Source organism: Thermobia domestica, chromosome 5 (genome assembly GCF_964235325.1).
Source record: "Thermobia domestica chromosome 5, izTheDome1.hap1.1, whole genome shotgun sequence".
Classification (NCBI taxonomy): domain Eukaryota; kingdom Metazoa; phylum Arthropoda; class Insecta; order Zygentoma; family Lepismatidae; genus Thermobia; species Thermobia domestica.
The window spans coordinates 224,161,739-224,174,591 of NC_137458.1; the positions used below are offsets into that span (position 1 = coordinate 224,161,739).

At 36.9% G+C, this 12,853-nt stretch overlaps 1 protein-coding gene across 1 annotated transcript in view; it reads right to left on the reverse strand.

Moving 5' to 3' along the window:
• The window catches only part of LOC145685408 (trypsin-1-like), a 64,711-nt gene that overhangs the window by 29,950 nt on the left and 21,908 nt on the right, over positions 1 to 12,853 (reverse strand). The window lies entirely within an intron of this gene.

Sequence of the window (12,853 nt, forward strand, 5' to 3'; positions counted from 1 at the left end):
CACCTTCTCTGGGCCTACATCTATTCAATGAGAGCTTCCGAGTATCCGTCGCCCTACGGTTGGGTTGCAGATATATGTGAACCACGCCACTGCCCCAATTGCAACACCTTTGTAGATAAAAAATGATTACACGGTTTGCCGCGCTAAACTAGCGCCGGTAGACATCCACGTCACTCAAGTGTGAATGATATAATATTAAGAGCTTTACTATCGGCGAGGCTCCCAGCGGGAAACCGAATGCATGGAGCAGTTCAGACGGAAAAAAGACCTAATGGTATGGCATTAGTACCATGGAAGAAAGGAAAGGCATTGATTTGGGTTCGAAAATATTCATCCCGTGTTGCTCACGCAAACCCGTATGAATTCGATATACTGCGAAATAGTTCTATGGATGGAGGAGTGTCGTTTCTCATAATCCAGTTAGAAATTTGTGGAAAATCCAAACTTTCCTTGCATCTACAGCAAATAGAAGGTAATAACTAGAATAATAATTGTAACTGAACCATAATGCGTACTGACCTAATTCCAGTGCTTGTATAATTTTGAAAGTGAAATCGAAAACAAAGTATGGCTCGTAGTTAAACTTTTATTACACTGCCATGTGCAGTTTAGCCATGGGTTCGGGCATTACGTAGATTTTCTCCCTAATAAGATGTGCAATTAAGTTCAGCGTTATTAAGAAAGATGTAGACTCTAAACCGTAGTTAGTTTAAAATTTTAAAAGTTTCCCTTCAAGTTCGGTTACTAATTCAAAATTACAATATGAAGATTTCAAGTAAGCATTGGGCACACAACTAAAGATGCAGTTTTACTATACGGATCCATAGATTTATAAAATTTACAGAAGAAATTTCTAATATTTTAATAGAGTAGTGTATAAGCAATGGAAATATGGTGTGCACTTACCTCTGAGATGTGTATATACGTCGAAATATAGAAATTAAAGTCTAACCTGAAATGCACGTTATCCTCCATAAGCTGCCATAAAATTTTGGCAAATCTGTAATTTCCCCATTTTATGTGGAGAACAGAACCCAACCAACGCCTGCTGGGCTTATAACCCGTTCCTACTGCTACTACTATCTGTTCCTACTACTCTTCCTCTTACTTCTACTCTTCCTCTTCTTCCTACTATTCCTACTATTCCTACTACTACTACTACTACTACTACACTTACCACTACTGCTAGTACTTACTTCTAATTCTACTACTACTCTTACTTTTACTACTACTTATACCGTGGATCCGTATAGTGAAACTAAACGTTGCTTGCCGTTTTGCAGATCTGTTAAAGTGAACCTGCACCGGAGAATGCAAGAACACACCTCGAAAATGGTTGCTGAAGGTACAATAAATGAAACCAGAGAGAAAGAAGTATATTTTTTATGAATTTCTGTGTGGTTCCGTATAGTAAATCTGCACGTAACTAAATATATTATGGTACAGATGGATTTAGTTTCAGCATAGTTTGCGAATTATTTTCTTAGTAGATTGGCATGCCAAAAATTAATAGATTAGTTTAAATTTCTACAAATGATCCTGCATGTCTATCTACATATATAAGTGAGTGAATGGGTGAATGTTTGTGATTGGCGTATATAAGGTGTTTCTTGTTTCTTCTGTTTTATTAGTAATTTCGTATGTTCTTATGTCCATAAATGTATTTTATCCTCATGTACACCATCAGAATGCTTACTCAATTTGAATGTATGTGTAGCGTGATACGTGTTTCCTACAGGAACTAGCGCAAGCGGGTTAAACTGGGAATTGATACGCCTGTCATAAATTAAGTAATATACTAGATTGTTGAGACATGAAGGTTTACAAGAGTAAGCATATTGGAAAGATGGTGTACTCCAGTGTATATTGTAAGAATCGTCAAACCAGGACAAAAGCACATGTCAACAAAACACATGTTATTGATTGAAAACTGTGTAGCAGACGAGAATTCGACACAGAAGACACCGAGGAACGCCGAAAGAAGACGGACCTCACGAAAGGACCCGAAGAGGACAGATAAAAACCCAGCCACCGTGAGACCTGTTATCAATCGACCAACTGCTAACTTAACCATTACCTTCCTATGTCGCAGTAGACTAGGAGCACACCTCTTCCTTTACCCTATGTCGCACTGGACTAGGGATCCCATCTTCAACTGAAAACCTTGCGAGGCCGCCGTGAGCTGAGGGGGTTATCCCAATCTCACCTACAAGCTGCTAAGTGTTCTGGAAACTGCCATGAGTGAAAGGAACATCCGGCAAAACACCGATATTCCTTCACTTGGTCACTAAGGAAGAGACACTAAATCAAAGACATTTGTATTTAATTTACTTTGTAATAAAATTTGGTGAAGGGAAAAGTCGCCCTGACCATCATTTAGACTCTACCTATAAAATCATTGCGTGGTGTAGGTACCGGAGTTTTATACGGGACACTCTTTTTATTAACTTTTTATCAAGGCACTGATGAGGTCAGTATCAAAATTCAGCTAAATTTCATACACCCTCCCTTTCTTCCTACCTTCACTGAGTGCGATTTATGTCAGAAACTAGGTCAGGTATACGAACATACAGATCAGGAGAGAATAACACAAATATGACAGAGGGTGCATCTAATATATTCTTTAACATGCCACATTTGACGAAGTAGTCGGGACGCGTGCACGAGTACCCGGACAGGTTTTTATGCTATTCGATCATATGGCAGCCGTGCAATTATGATCACTAGCTAAGAAGAAGGAAATTTTACCGATATATCTACAAGACACAGCACTAGATCTCGTGTTGCAACTTAAAAACCAAAATCAATCTCGTACGATGTCATACGAAGATTTAAAATCTATATTAGTAGCATTAAGTAGGCCAAAGGTCCCATCGTACAAAGCGGAACAGGAATTATTCCAGGTCCAACAAGGAATAGATTAGTCCATAGACTTTTTGCGTAAACTCCGAGCAATCAGGCAGCTATTAACGGAGGCGACAGCAGAACAAAAAAAATTGTCCTTGGGATTACAAAGGGATTTCCTTAATAAGATAGCATTGGAAAGTTTTGCAAGAGTAGACGCCCTACAGACTAAATTAAACACTTTGGAAGCCGCCAATGACATTTTAAGTAAAGGAGAGGATGCAGAGCTATCACAAAAACTGCACATACTATACGGCCAAAATCGTATACCTAAGCCGTAGAATATATCCTATGGCTTACCAACAATTCAAGAACCAAAAACAGTTTTCCACCTAGGCAAAATCCTCCACAACATGACCTGTCGACCAGAAACAAAAAAATGACAATTTTGATTTGAAATCCTAATGGCAATAGCGTCACTTTGAAAGGAATGCACCAGTCTCGGTTCTTGAGGAAAAGCACGAAATTTCTTTTAACGCCTTAGAAGAACCAAATTTTCTTAGGAAAATCGTATCAGTTTAAAACAAAAGAGGAAACGGAAGAACGCCTAAAATACACAAATTCTTTGACGTTAACCCCAACCAGGACAGAAAGCAAAGACAAACAGTTTATGAGTTATTGTTTAAATATAGGGACGTTTTACCTATGGCCCTGACGACATCGGATATTTTAGGGGATATGTCAATAAAATTAGGATTTCTTAATCTGCTGTATTTCACGACCGTTCCCCACCTATTCCATTACACATCAGGAACCAGGTAGATAAACAGATTCAAGAACTTATCAAGGCAAAAATAATTAGGGCCACAGACAATAACGAATTTTGTTCTCCACATCGTGTGCTCAGGAAACCCAATATGCAAGAATTCCGGATAGTTCTTAATCTACAGAAGTGTAACAGTTATACCAAGTATTTATCTGTACCATTTCAATCAACAGAGGACGTTCTAAACTCTATAAAGGGGAAAATCTTTATAACAACCATTGACCTTTCGAATTCATACTTCCAAATTTTGTTGCATCCTAAGAGCCACAAATATATGACCTTCGAGCTCAATCATAACATAAAGTTCTACGAATTTTTTAGGTGCACGATGGGCCAGCGAACTTCGAATCCGCATTTTGGTTTCTCAAAATCATTTAAAACCGCCATAAAGAAATTTTATATGCCGCATCTCAAAAACTATCTTGACTTACAAAATACGTACGTGCCAGGACTGCCAACAACTAAAGAAGCTACCAGAAAAGAAACAGGCAGAACTATTACATAACTCAGTAGGAGAGATACCAACATACATACTGATACCGATAAACGACATCATCAACCAATACCTTCCATTAGTGAACTAGAATACATTTATTAATTACAGTGATCGCACTTCTGCCCATTCTGAGGGAAATGATAGTGACTACTTTGATCCTGCTTAGATGGGGCAGGAAACAGTGATATTACTATATATATATATATATATATATATATATATATATATATATATATATATCTTAACAAGTTTTATATAGTGATTTTTCAGTGTGTTATAGTGTTTATAGTGTTTTATAGTGTCTATACAGTGTCTCCAAATGTATGAGTGTTGTGCTGATAACTTTCCTGATAAAAATTGTGTATTTTTCTCAAAAAATAATCTTCTAGATTATCTTTTTTCAGTGTGGGGAGTGTAAGGATCCCCATATCAGGACAAAAGCACATGTCAACACAACACGTGCTATTGATTGTAAACAGTGTAGCAGACGAGAATCCGACACGGAAGACACCGAGGAACGCCGAAAGAAGACGGACCTCACTAAGGAAGAAACAATAAATCAAAGAAATTCGTATTTACTTTACTTTGTAATAAAATTTGGTGAAGGGAAAAGACGCCCAGATTATCATTTACACTCTACCTATAAAATCACTGCGATATGCATAGCTCTCGGAGGAACCCTAGGGTGTCCATGATAAAGGAAAAGGTATTTATCAATTTTTCTTCATATGTGGTTGTAGGTGAAATTCCTCATAGGAACCAATTACTATTCGTCCTATGTTAAATGTTTATAATTTGCATGGATATGTATTAGTAGCATGTATATGTAATCTTGTAATTTGAATGTGGATCATTAAATACATATTGTGAATGTGCTTAATATTTAATTTAAACTTTACTGAAAATGTATATACGAAAGCTGTACCAATAAAAAGATTCCAAGGATATCTTGAGAAAACATCGAAAGACTCTTACTTTTTTTCGTGGACATATGATGTCCTATGTAACATATGTTAGTTAACTCTACAATAATCTTCGGTCACTAAAATAATATTTTTTCGAAATCAGTGTTATTATTATTGGCAATATTTTACAGCACTGGTATGGCTATTGTAGCATATGTGGAGATCCCATACCGTTATTATATATGTATTATTGGTATCTTATGAAAAAGTGGTTACATAACATGTACCAATCAACAATGTACCAAGTTACCCCCTCCCCAAAAATAAGGAACCAAGAATACAAGTAGCACAAGGATATGGAATCTGCATACATGCAAAAATTAACTTTTTAAATAAATCTTCGTATAAACGCTTTCCCACCGTCGCAGATACTCCTGCTCCCTACGGACGCATCCTTTCACTACCGCTCGGTTCCCTCTCTTGCGCTACTGCCTTAACTCGGTTAGATAGTATACGTGCTTTTGGTGCAGTTTTACTCTACGAATCCACAGATTGTAAAATGTACAGAAAACTTCCCCCAAGTCTTAAATTTGCCCATTTTATGTCGAGAATCAAACCCAATCAATCCCTTCGGAGCTACTAACCATTTCCTACTACTACTACTACTACTACTACTACTACTTCTCTTCCTCCTACTATTATTGCTAATTATACTATGGATCCGTATAGTAAAACTGCACGGTGCTTTTTAGTGGCAACGTAGCACAAATTGTTTAGTTTTTTTGCACAATACTTATTATCGCACAATACTAATACCTACACTGAAGTCCTTCTAAAGTAAATCTGCACAAGAGAATGGAATCCCATCGATGATTTCGGAGCCAGTACTGGATATAGACTCACTAGCAAACGGTTTAGGAGAGAAAATAAGTAATATACGTTTACTCAACCCTAACCTAACACTACTCTACGGATGGATTTTGAATCTCCCTTAACTTATTTCATGGCTCCAGAATCGAGTACTTTGTTTTTGTGTAAATTGTGATAAAGGTAGAAAACAACTAGACCTGCGGAGATTCTAACCGTTTCGCTTGCTCAGCTAAATTTTGTGAAGTAAGTATCTCCAGAGATCTTATCTGTGCAAGATTGGGAGAGAAACTAAAATATATCCCTACTCTACTTTTTCCTACCCTTAAGCAACCTTACCCTACACTAAGCATTACAGTGTTTAACTTACTTCACATTGTAGGTGGGTATAGTCTACCGACCTCCACAAGGAAAATGTGTAGTCCCGTTCTCGAAGGAAAATATTTCCTGAAAAGAAATGAAGCTAGATGTCCAATGAAATGGTGCCTCTTGTAACAATATCGTGGAACACTATCCTTGGCTTCGCGAAACAAACGCTCAATATTTTGCGTGTGCACTCTTGTCACTGGATTTACGAAATTCAAGGAATGATTCATTGTGAACTCTCAAATCCTAATCCTACCTCATTCAACCTATCATGAGACTTCCAGCAATGATTGGATGTACGAGGCTTAACCCAGGGGCAGATCAAGGCTGAATGTTTGGATGGGGTGGTCGTTCGAAGTGAAATCAAGATAAGAGTGTAATGCAAAAAAAGGTAAAACAAATTTTGAAAAATAGAAGTAGCTCTTTTGTAGAACTTACTTAGAAATTGATACTGAATGGATCACAAATAATAATAATAATATGTACTATAATAATAAGTAATAGTAGAATAATAAAATTATAAAATATCCTATTCTGGGGGGCTATCGCTTCGATCGCCCTCCCCCTGGATCCGCTCTTGGCTTAACCCATTGCTGGAAAACTGAAACAAGAACTTCAGCTGAACGATTTTGCACTACGTTCATGAATACTTTCCCTTTTCCTATCCCAATTCCCCGAAAAACCCATATACTGTCAATCAATCTTTCGTAGTGGTTTTTATGCTTCCCAAACTTAGATTAATCTATCTGGACTACTCCCCTGGACCTCCTCAAGGTGAGTAGAGCAATTTAAGCACCAACGAACGCAAACTTCACGGCAGAAGCTAAATCAATCGATACAAGTTCTTGATGATATACCAAGATTCAAGAAATTATTATTGGTACTTGGTCGACTGTTCAAGCACCAATAAGACACTAGGTCGTGTCACTACAAAATAATTGAGCTTTGCTCTACCAAAGAAAGTACCGTTGAAAATTGAAGAAAAAACCTCACAACGCTTTCCCTCCTCAAATTTCCAATGGCACGTATCTTCTGGCAATGAAATCCATTCCTTTCTTTTCAGAAAACAGCTTCCTTACCACAAAATTTACACAATTTCTTAGGAGAAGCATTCCCATGTTTTTGTACTAATATCAGAGTACCACCTTTTCTTTCTGCTGCTATGTCCATAAGCCTATATTCACTAATTTCGCACCCGTCACAAACTGGAATAAGCATAAAAATAACACCTGCCATTTTCGATGTCAATTTACCACGCCTACTCTTCTCATTAAATAGTTTTGGAGTGTTGCTTTGTACTTAACACACTTCGGATTAATACACACTGATAAGTTCAATCAGTGGCCACATATACATATGACAAGGCCAAAGCAATTACACTTTAAAATCTTTTTAGTAAAATAAGGATCTCATACTTCACAACGGGCAATACCATTTAGTATTTAAAAATTCAACGAAAAGTAAATAATGCCTTAGAATTTTCTACATGAAACAACGAACTACTTACCAGTTTAAGTGTTCCGCCACACTCGAGAAATACAACTTCCACTACATGCGCATGCACACACCCACCAATGTAAACAATCAACATGGTGTTCATCCGTCAAATTTTATTACGCAATATCTTTTGTAATTTTAAAATTAAAGTTACTTATAGATAAACTGCAATCTTCATTACCAGCAATATTAAATCGACAACATATCTGCATAAAAATAAAGCACAAAGTGTACTACTACCTACTCGGGAAGTACTACACCAGGCACGTAATATATTTCATTAATATTTACTACATGCTATAATAATTTCAACCATAATGTTCGCATACAGCAAACCTTATATTTATGCCGTTCTGTGCTATAATGAGGTATGCTTTAGTATAAATGGATTGAAATCTCTATGGGATAGGAGAATGCTTTCCTCGACAAAGCATTTATTTTCGTATTTTGTTCCTATGATAAATCAAATGAAAATTCCGTTCCATGACATTTTCTTTAAATATTCACGTTGAGATGTTGAGTGATTCAGTGTTGTTGCAATGTTTGTTAATTACTGACTTTCTGTCTTTCCCAGTCTTATGGGCTACTACGCTTCTTCACTGTGTGACAAAATTGCATATTTGACTAGCACGTAAAGAGTCAGCATAAACGGAAAGCTGATACAGGGTTGGCGCCCATGCGTATAATCTTAGCCACGAATGTAGTTCGGCTATACATCTACTCATTCGAAATTCTAAATTATTCCAAATTTTAATTATTCCGGTATAACCATTTTTGGTAATGATCATTCACCTTGATAATTATTAAATAAATCTTGAGTCCCCAATATAAAAAGGTAGTGGTCCAGGGAAGAATATCCATTCATACCAATCGTTCATTCGTTAAACCCTCGTCGAGGGGACTTTTATTAATATCCACAGCAATAACCGTCGATAATGAAACGTAAAAATACCGGATAGGCCCCAAATCTTAATTCATTTTCATAGTAATATGAAATATAGTATCTCAATCGGAAGACATACAAACCTTCCATTTGTTATTCTTTATTTATGTTTATTTCCTTTTCTTTTCCCTCTTTATTTATATTATTTATTTTTATATAATTAGTAACATTATTAAATCTCCTCAGTTACAGCTTCAACTATACATTCATGTACCATACGAAAGAAATCATAGGGTGGCTTAGGATTGCTAGATTTTTCAGGGGAAGATTTTTAGCGGTATATAATATTCATGTATGTTTTAACATAGTAGAAGTGCTAGAAGTACTTAACATTTACGGGGAAGCGTAAGAGTTGGTAACCCTAGATCGCGTAACATAACATAACGTTATTGCTAGGTTAAACATAACGGTATATACTAAGATTTTTTTAAGTATTAAAGATTGCGATACTGAAGAAAGTATATCACATGTGGCTGTGAAGATGAATGAAATTGCTTGTGGTGAGTGTAAAAACCACAGAGAAATTGGTTGAACAAGCAAACATGGCTCAAATATCATACCAGACGATTGTTCACTACGCACTCAAACCGCTTAGAGACCTAACTTGTAAGTGCAATTCGTATGTAGCTTGTTGTAATAACATTACACACTTAAATTAGCTTATTTCAAACAAACTTCGGTTATGCTAGTTGTTAATAGTATTGTCCCTGGCATGTAATTAAATTGTTTCAAACTATTTAAGAAATTCTATCAACCTACATGAAAAGACGCAAAAGTTGTGGAGAGATTTGCACTAGGAAAGCCTTAACTAGCATTAGCAGTAGAGAGGTGGATCACATTGTTTACACTATAGTTTTGATATTCCTCTGCAAGGATTTCTCGAAACAACATTAAACATGTACAAAATTGAAAATAATAATAAGAGATTGTTTGTATCCCAATAAACTACGCATGAAAATGTCTGCAAGTAGAGTTCTAGCCTTTTTTTAATAAACATTAAAATCAGATAAGTATTGCAGATAAGTCATCCACTGTTGAATTCATAAGTAATACATATTGTAAAACTTTGTGTAATTTCGTCTCATATAAGGAAGAGGTAGAGCTGTTAATAAAAGAGTGTCCGGAATCGACTCCCACTACCAGTTTTATTATAAAATCCACTATATGAGTATTTGTACAAAATACTATACAATTTGGTCTCTATTTAAAAGGGTGAGTAAAAGGTAGTCTTTGACCGAGTGGTCGCAGACAGGATCTCCAACAGAGCCCCGTAGCAGGCTAAGAGGAGTGGAGTTAAGGAACCAATGCTCCGTAGCAAGCAGAGGCAGGTTAAGTTGCCAACAGAGCCCCGTAGCAGGCTAAGCGGCTGAGGTTGGGATTCCCAGACAGAGCCCCGTAGCAGGCTAAGCCAGGAGATAGGATAGGCGTAGTCCCGTAGCAGACTAGAGGCCTGGGGTTAGGTTACTCCAAGAGTCCCGTTGCAGACTAGAGGAGGGTCACCAGAGAACTGGTGTCGAGTTGCCTTCGTCCATCCAATTTATAGGGTCCTTTTGGGTGGCGGTGGCGCTGCTGCTCCGATGTCGTCTTCTGCTCCGTGGGAGGGGCCAGAAGCCGTCGTCTGCATGTGATTACAGGTCCCTCTGGTGGAAGATCCTCTTGCCGAACCATGTGGTGTTGTTTGTAAACATTGAAGCGTGGAACTGCTTGTTTACGACATCACATAGGATATTACACCCCCCTGGCTTGTTTAAAAATAAGCCGAAGGGTTATTTTTCTTTATATGAGGGTTGGCAACACTGAGGTATCACACACAAAAAAAAGCACTAAAACATTAATAACACTTGCAACACACAAAAAAATCACTTTTCGGAGCAGTAATAAGGTAGCGGAAGAAAGCACTAAACAGGTGGTCCCTATATGCAGACAGGATCCGTACATGGCACATGATACTTCATTTCCCTCGAGATAGGGCTGTTTTTGGCTTGGCGTCAATAAATATATACTAATTCACTTATAGCAAGTGGGGTTGGAGCGTGTACTGTCGGTTGCTCCATAGTTAAAATATTGGTATTAAATGTGTCCATCGGAATTGGAGGAGATATTTCTAAGCGAGGCGTTTTGGATATTGTTGGTAACGAGCGAAGACGGTGATATAATATGTATAAAATAGTAAGACTTAGGAATACTAAAAAAGTTGCAATTAATACGGTTATATAAAGATAATTTCTGATTCGAACGGCGTGATTTCTTGGTCGCCCTGTATAAGGTGTAAAGGTTTCTAAAATATTTGCACTAAAGATATGTATTTCAATAAAATAATCCAATTTTAAATGTCAATGACAATAGTAATGATGGTCCTGAATTCCTGGTCATCCTGTATAATGTAAGCGTGGTCATAACTTTTGGAACATCCTGTATAATATTTATGTTGCATAATGTCAGTGACAATATGTAGTTCACAGAAGAAAAGAAAAAATATTATCGATGATAATGTAGAAATATGTTAGCTGTCCTTGTAAAAGATCATTTGCCTTTTAAATGCGGAAATGCAGATGTCAGCATTCTTTCATTCAGTTGCAGAATAATGAATCAGCTTTTTATAAAACAAAGAAGAAATGAATGTTTGTGTCGTTATGAAGAGTGTTTTATCTGCTGAACTCGCGTCTCTGTATTTACTTTCTTCTTAGTGGTGAGTACTGCATTTTTTTTCGCTCGTGTAGAAAATAAAATGAAGTTATTTATTCTTGTTCTATATGATCTCTATATTCATGAAATGGCTTGATCCGGTCCACTGAAATCTCCTGTATTGTTTGACGATATGAATTTGGAAATTTGATCTTATAAAGATTAGGATTAACTCTTTCGATAATTTCTAGAGGTCCTACATATTTGGATGAAAATGATTCTGGTATCCCAACTTGACGATTGGGAAAGAATACAAGTACTTTCTGTCCCTTATCAAAATTAGTTTGTTGATGTCTGCTGTCAAAATATTTTTTCTGTTTATTATAACTTGCGATTAAATTATCCTGAACGATCCCTCGTATCTTATTCAAATGTTCTTTGTTGACACATAATGTTGGAGTTGACGCTAATGCAATATCTGAGATGGTCTTAGGTTCGTATCCATACATGAGGAAAAAAGATGAGTATTTAGTTCCGGCTTGCACAAATGTATTAATTGCGAATGTTATGTATGGAATTAGTTTTGGCCATTGATTTTGATTCTCCTGTACAAAAAATTTAAGAGCGTTCTGTATTATTCTGTGGAATGTTTCCACTACACCCAGATTTTTGTGGTCATATGCTGGACAAAATTTAAATTCAAAATTGTAGAATTTTGCTAAGTTTTGCAGTCTCTTAGCGTTATGTACAGGGTGTCTATCCAAATACAGGTATGAAAAAGCTCCGTACTTAAGAATAATGTCATATATGAGAAATTGTTCAATTTCTTCTGCTGTGATGTTGTCTACAACTCTGGTGACACAGTATCGCGTGGACATTTCTATAGCAACTAGTATGTGTTTGAATTTTCCATCTCCGACTGGCACTCGCCCAATTGAATCGTACTGCCAAGCAGTGGCAATGGGTTTAGATGGGTGATGCAGCAATTGGCCCGCTGGTTTAGCTGGTAACTTCTTTAGTTTTTGACAAAGATTGCATGTCTTTATTCTATTGGCTATGTAAGCTTTCATGTTAGGAAAATAGTATTTCCTAAGCGCCGACTGGTATGTCTTGGTGTAACCAAAGTGTGGTGCCATTGGGTTGTTATGAATAGCCTCGAACCATTTGCCTAGTAAAGATTTTGGTACGCAAAGTAAATACAGCAGTCCTAATTGAGGGTGTTTCTGAGTCCTATATAATAATCCATTTTTAAGAGAAAAATATTTCGCCGCACGGAGTGTAGATAATTTGCTAGGTTCTTTATTTCCCAATACAGTAATGATGTCCGAAAATGAAGGGTCCTTCCTTTGTTCATCTGCTAAATTAGGTAACATAATGGACTGGTCGATTTGAAAAGTGTGCTCTAAAGAATGTGAAGCAAAAACTTTAGCGTCTTCTGTGTCGGAGAAGTTATCAACTTCTTGATTCTCGTCCTTTTGTATATC